Below are 7,354 nucleotides of genomic sequence, written 5' to 3'. Positions count from 1 at the left end.
TGGTTTATTCCTTTCCATCTTAGTCGTGAACTATTGTTTATAATTTATAAGGAATTGATAACATGATCTTCTGTGTGACACCAGACACTATGTTATCTACAATATAAATTAATCGAACAACTACACTTAGCTTATAAATGTAAACATTTGACTAATGTGATTCTTATTTCTAAATAAATGTTTATACAAAAGTTAGACTTTTAATATACACTCTAACAAATACATTGTGACTTTGGATGCTACAAAGGAAGCAATGTGGATCCAAAAGTTTATCACTAAACTGGAAGTGGTTCTAAGTTGATATGGTTTAGGTTTCGTGGATCCCTGGCAAGGTAGGGAAAGAAGATAACCAAGTAGAGGAGATAGATCAATATCGGCCGGGATATACCTCACAGGAGGTAGACCAATATCGGTCGTGATATACCTCAAAGGGGATAGGCCAATATCGGCCAAGATATACCTCAAAGGAGGTAGGCCAATATCGGTCGCCATATGCCTCAAAGGAAGTAGGCCAATATCAACCGGGAAATACTTCCGAGTGAGTAGACCAGTGTCGACCGAGACATACCTTTAAGAAAGGAAGGCCAATATCGGCCGGAATATACCTCCAAAGAGGTAGACCCATATCGATCAGCATATACGTCAAAGGAGGTAGGATAATATCGGCTGAGATACGCCTCCAAGGAGGCAGGCCAATATCGATTGAGACATGCCTTTAAGAAAGGAAGGCCAATATCGGCCGGGATATACCTCCAAAGAAGCAGACCCATATCGATCAACATATACCTCAAAGGAGATAAGATAATATCGTCCTGGATATACTTCCGAGTGAGTAGACCAATATCGATCGAGATATGCCTTTAAGAAAGGAAGGTCAATATCGGTCGGAATATACCTCCAAAGAGGCAGACCCATATCAATCAGCATATACCTCAAAGGAGGTAGGCTAATATCGGCTGAGATACGCCTCCAAGGAGGCAGGCCAATATCGATCGAGACATGCCTTTAAGAAAGGAAGGTCAATATCAACCGGGATATACCTCCAAAGAGGCAAACCCATATCGATCAGCATATACCTCAAAGGAGGTAGGCTAATATCGGCTGAGATACGCCTCTAAGGAGGCAGACCAATATCGATCGAGACATGCCTTTAAGAAAGGAAGGCCAATATCGACCGGGATATACCTCCAAAGAGGCAGACCCATATCGATCAACATATACCTCAAAGGAGGTAATATAATATCGTCCTGGATATACTTCCGAGTGAGTAGATCAATATTGACCTAGACATGTCTTTAAGAAGGAAAGTCAATATCGACCAGGTTGACTAATACCTTGAAAAGATACTTGATAAAATACAGCCCAGTGCAAGCTAAAATAATAAACATAAAGGAGCCTGGATGGGCACTGCCCAGGAGCTTCATTAGAGGTAATAATAATTGATCAAACATAATTAAGCTCAGCTTTGATCAATACAAGGAACATTAGTATATTAAGTTATCTATGATGTAGTAAAAACAAGAGGGACGAGTAGGAAAGGTAGAAATACTTTAAAAGAACTTGTGAAACAAATGAGAATTAATATTTCAAATAATGCGATGCAGGAAGATATTTGCAGTATATGATTGTATGACAGGTGTTATATGTTTTGGCCGAAAATGTATTTTTAGACTATTTTGCAGGTACTAGACGACAAAGAAGGTACATCTGGGGTACAAAAAAGATTCCTTAAAAGTCGTTTACCACAAGTACGCAGCTTACGTCATCTCATAACAAACTCTAACAAACCGGGGTCCACTTCATGACTACGGAGGTTATATGAAGTGGTATAAAAAGGGTAAGCCTCTCCATTGGCTAGGTAAGTTCACATCATTGCGCACATTCATGACCCTAATTTTTAACTACTATTGATTTTCTTCTTTCTTCCTACATCCACACCGAGAGAGATGACTAACTTGAGTGTCGGAGGGCCTAGCCAGGGATTCCCACCCCGGTCTTAGGTCACTGACGATAGTGTTGGTTGGTCTTTGGTGCGCAGGAAGCCTTGGAAGCTCCGGATCTAGGTTTTCTTCTGTCAGGATCTATTTATCGCCATTAGTACTTTGCATCGGAGGGACATTTCGGGGTTTCCTCTTCTTGGATCCGCTTTGGGTTTCTCGGATCGGTGTTCTATAGGTATTATTCTTCACCAGCAGTAGGTTTTTTCCTTCCAACTCTCCGTCTTGTCTAGTTTCTCAGACAGGATCAAATTTGGCGCCGTTTGTGGGAACTTCACCTGAATTTGAGACTACAAGATGGAAGAGGCTGGAAAATCAAATATACTCACCATCAGCCGTGAGGATTTGGATTTCCTCATTAATTCTCATGTGCAAAAAGCCTTGCAACAACAACTTCAGGCGCATACTGGAGCTACCCTGCCAACAGCTCATAATCCAGCGATTTCAACCACTGAGCATCGAAAAGGAAAGGAACCGGAAGAAGAGGAAGATGCATAATTTCCTCCAGCTGTAGTTTCTCCGACGCGACGTCCGCGAGCCTTTCTTTGTACTCCCATGGAGCAGGGGGGTTGAAGGTCCGTGTTCCAAGATTCTTCTGGTGAAGCACCGGACAAAGAAAAGCATAAGATTAAAATGATAACCAGTGATAGCTCACCAGAAAAAGTCATCTCCCCATTCTCTCAAAGTGTACTGGATGATCCGCTACCTAAGCGGTATCACAATCTTCAGATCGGTGAGTACACTGGAACAACAGATCCAGAAGATCATCTATTGAAATTTGAGAATGTAGCATTATTACAACAATTCTCTGACGGGGCAAAATGTCGGATGTTTCTTACTACCCTCGGTGGAGCCGCACAACGCGGGTTCAAGAGGCTGCCAGAGAAGTCTATCCAAAAATTCAAAGACTTCAAGAAAGTTTTCCTGCATCACTTTTCTAGCAACAAAAGGTATCATAAGACTCCTTGGAGTCTATTTTCAATTAAGCAAGCATCCAAAGAGTCCATCCGAGCCTACATCAAAAGGTTCAATCATGTAGCTATCGATGTATATAATGTTACCACTGAAATCTTAGTAAGCGCTTTCTCTCAGGGTTTAAATGATAATGATTTCTTTAAAGACTTAGTGAGAAATCCTCCTGTTAATTTTGATTTCTTGATTGAGCGTGCTACTGAATTCATTAATGTGGAAGAAGCTCAAGCCGCTTGTAGAAAGGAGGGAGTTACTTCTTCTCCTACCCCGGTTAAGGAGAAAGCTCCTGCCCCTGTTCTGTTGGGTTTTTCGGGCCGCGAAAACCGCATTTTCGAGTCGTGGAAACCCCGAATCACCCATGCCACTGAATCTCGTGCGAAGGATAGATTTCAAAATTTAATTACGAGTACGAGTTTCTACTTAGATCTACTCCTAGACCTACATGAAGAAAGATTTATACCTTCGATGCGAAGCCCTTCGAAATCCCGCTTGTCCTCGGTTCGCCGGATCTCGAAAGTGTCAAAGTAGACACTTCTCTATGTGTATCCACACAAGCAAGAGATGGAGAAAAATCTCTAAGGATGTGCTAGCAACCTTAAAGATCAGTAGGGAGGAGAGGGAGAGCAAGAAGAAAACTCAAGAGGAAGAAGAAGATGGAGTTACAACCACTTGAAAAATGAAAAATCAATTTTACATTACACCTAAAAGTGGCCGGCCACTTCAAGGCATGTAACCCTTATGGAATATCAAGAGTCAAGTCTCTTGATCTCCTCCATGAGGTGGCATTTGGTCAAGTCAAACTTGACCAAATGAAGAAGCCTTGATGATGTGGCATTTGACAGGTCAAAGTCAAGTCAAAACTTGACTCTTCATCTTCCTACTTAAGTCAAGTCAAACTTGACCACTTCTCTCCCTTGGTTGATCTATTCTAACCATTGGTTCAAGTCAATTTTAATTTAATGAATCTCAATTCATTGAATTAAATTAATTAAATGAGTCTAAGTCCAAATTAGACTCACTTAACACATGAACCAAATTGAGTCCAACTACTCTTAATCTAATTTGGTTCATCATATGAACGTAATCATTTAGGTTCATCTAATGAACCTAATCTCCATCTAATTGCCCTTAGTGTGTGACCCTATAGGTTCTTGTAACATTGGCATTGCCCCTAAACCCATTTAGGAGCATAAGTAATGAGCGGTATCTAGCAACACATCATTACTACCCAAGTTACAAGAATGTTGAGATCCAACATCACCTTGTGACTACTAATTGTGACTCCTCACAAAATATGACAAGTGTCCTTCTATCCTAGACATCTAGATTGATCAATGCAAGGCATATACCGTGTAATCCTCTAATCAATCTAAATCTTGAACTCCAAGTAGACTCACTCAATCAAATGAGCTCAATATCCTATATTGACTCATTTGGGCATGGTCATGCACTTCGTGGTCTCACTCTATCAAGAATATCGATGTCGCTCCCGTCATATAGGAGGGATAGATCCCATCTACATCACTCACATCCCTCTGCATAATTCGTTACATACCCAGTAATCGCCTTTATAGTCCACCCAGTTACGGGTGACGTTTGACGAAACCAAAGTACGTAACTCCTTATGTAGGGATCCATGGTGACTTCAGGTCTAAGGACTAGTAGTCATACTAATAGCCACATGAGAAAGTATATGACACTCATATAACGATCCATGATACTTTCTCATGGCGGGTCATTCAGTATACATTCTCCAATGCATACCCATGTGTCAACTTGATATCTCTATATCCATGACTTGTGAGATCAAGTCATCGAGTTGACCTACATGCTAGTCTTATTGCATTAACATTGTCCCTGAATGTTAATACTCGACTAGGAATGATTAAGAGTAGCGTTCCCTATATCATCTCACTATCGGTTCAACTAACCGATTGATATAGGTGAGAACCGTCTACTCAAGGGCGTTATTATACTTAGTTTATTTAGCACCAATACAAGTAAGTATAATAACCAAAAACCAAATGCCTTTATTTATAAAGAATATGATACAACAAGTCCAAAATACAATCATCAAATGATTGGCTCTAGGGCTCTAGCTAACAATCTCCCACTAGCACTAGTGCCAATCACTGTAGGCTCTAAGCCCCAATGACCTAGTGTGACCATCATGCTTCCTCTGTGCTCAAGCCTTGGTCAAGGGATCTGCGATGTTAGACTCTGTAGGTACTCTGCAAATCTTCACATCTCCTCTCTCGATGATCTCTCGAATGAGATGGAAGCGCTGTAGTATGTGTTTGGTCCGCTGGTGTGAGCGAGGTTCCTTCGCCTGTGCTATAGCTCCATTGTTGTCACAATAGAGCTCAATAGGTTTAGCAATGCTAGGAACCACCCCAAGTTCAGCGATGAACTTGCGAATCCAAACTGCCTCCTTTGCTGCCTCTGATGCAGCAATATACTCGGCCTCTGTTGTAGAATCAACTACTGTGTCCTACTTCGAACTCTTCCAGCTCACAGCACCACCATTAATGCAAAACAAGAACCCCGACTGCGATCTATAGTCATCTTGGCCGGTCTGGAAGCTAGCATCACTGTAACCCTTTACAGCTAGCTCATCATCACCTCCATATATCAAGAAATATTATTTAGTCCTTCTTAAGTACTTAAGAATATTCTTGACCGCTATCCAGTGACTTTCACCTGTATCTGACTGGTATCTGCTTGTCATGCTCAAAGCATACGAGACATCAGGTCGAGTACATAGCATAGCGTACTTGATCGATCCTATGGCTGAGGCATAAGGGATCTGATCCATGCGGTCTCTCTCCTCTCTAGAAGAGGGACCTTGAGTCTTTGAAAGACTCACGCCATGTGACATCGGCAGAAATCCCTTCTTGGAGTTCTTCATGGCAAACCGTAGGAGTACCTTATCAATGTATGTACTCTGACTTAGGCCAAACAATCTCTTAGATCTATCTCTATAGATCTGTATCCCTAGAATGTGGGATGCCTCACCTAAGTCCTTCATTCAGAAGCAACTCCCTAGCCAGGTGTTGACAGACTGAAGGATAAGGATGTCCTTCTCAATGAGCAGTATGTCATCCACATACAATATGAGGAAGACAACTATGTCCCCTACAACCTTCTTGTAGACACAAGGCTCATCTTTGTTCTTGATGAAACCAAACTGTTTGATCACATCATCGAATCGAAGATTCCAGCTTCGAGAAGTTTACTTAAGTCCATAAATAGACCTATGCAGCTTGCATACTCTGCTAGTATGCTTTGGATCTATAAAACCCTCAGGTTGTGTCATGTACACATCCTCGAGTAGGTTTCCATTCAGAAATGCGGTTTTGACATCCATCTGCCAGATCTCATAATCGTGGTAAGCTGCAATAGCAAGCATGATCCGAATGGATTTAAACATCGCTACTGGAGAAAAGGTTTCATCATAGTCAATACCATGAATCTGCTTGAAACCTTTAGCTACCAAGCGACCCTTATAAATAAGTCCATCCATGTCAGTCTTTCTCTTAAAGACCCACTTGCACCCAATGGGTTTTACCCCTTCAGGTGGATCAACCAAAGTCCATACTTGGTTGGTGTACATGGATTCCATCTCGGATCTCATGGCTTCTAGTCATTTCTCGGAATCTGGTCTCATCACAGCTTCCTGATAGGTGGTAGGCTCATCATCTATGAGCACAACGTCATCATGGTCAGACAAGAGAAATGAGTATCTCTCAGGCTGACGACGTACCCTATCAGACCTGCGAAGAGGTATGTCTACTTGAACTGGTTGTTGTTCCTCAACTCTTTGTGGAACAACATCATCGACAACACTTTGTGGTTCCAGTTAAATTTCCATCGAGGCTTCAGTGTTAGGATCCGCATCTTGAACTTCTTCAAGATCGAATGTACTCCCACTAGTCTTTCTAGAAACAAAGTCCCATTCTAGAAAGACTCCAGTCTTTGCCACAACTATCTTGTGCTGACTGGGAATGTAGAAGTAATATCCCTTAGTTTCCTTGGGATATCCTATAAAGTAGCACTTGTCGGATTTGGGCCCTAACTTGTTTGAGACTTGACGTCGAACGTAAGCCTCACAACCCCAAATCCTCATGAAAGACACCTGGGCATCTCTCCCAGTCCATATCCTATATGGTGTCTTCATCACGACATTGGATGGAACTCGGTTGAGTATAACAGCAGTCGTGTCTAAAGCATAGCCCCAAAGGTATGTCGGAAGATCTGTGTGGCTCATCATCGATCGTACCATATCTAATATGGTACGATTCCTCCTTTTGGATACACTATTCCACTGTGGTGTTCCAGTAGGAGTGAGTTGAGATAGAATCCCACACTCAGCTAGATAGTCACGA

The sequence above is a fragment of the Zingiber officinale genome, chromosome 10B (assembly GCF_018446385.1).
Source record: "Zingiber officinale cultivar Zhangliang chromosome 10B, Zo_v1.1, whole genome shotgun sequence".
Lineage (NCBI taxonomy): Eukaryota > Viridiplantae > Streptophyta > Magnoliopsida > Zingiberales > Zingiberaceae > Zingiber > Zingiber officinale.
The sequence above is the reverse complement of the archived record's forward strand: the minus strand, read 5'-3'. Positions refer to the sequence as shown.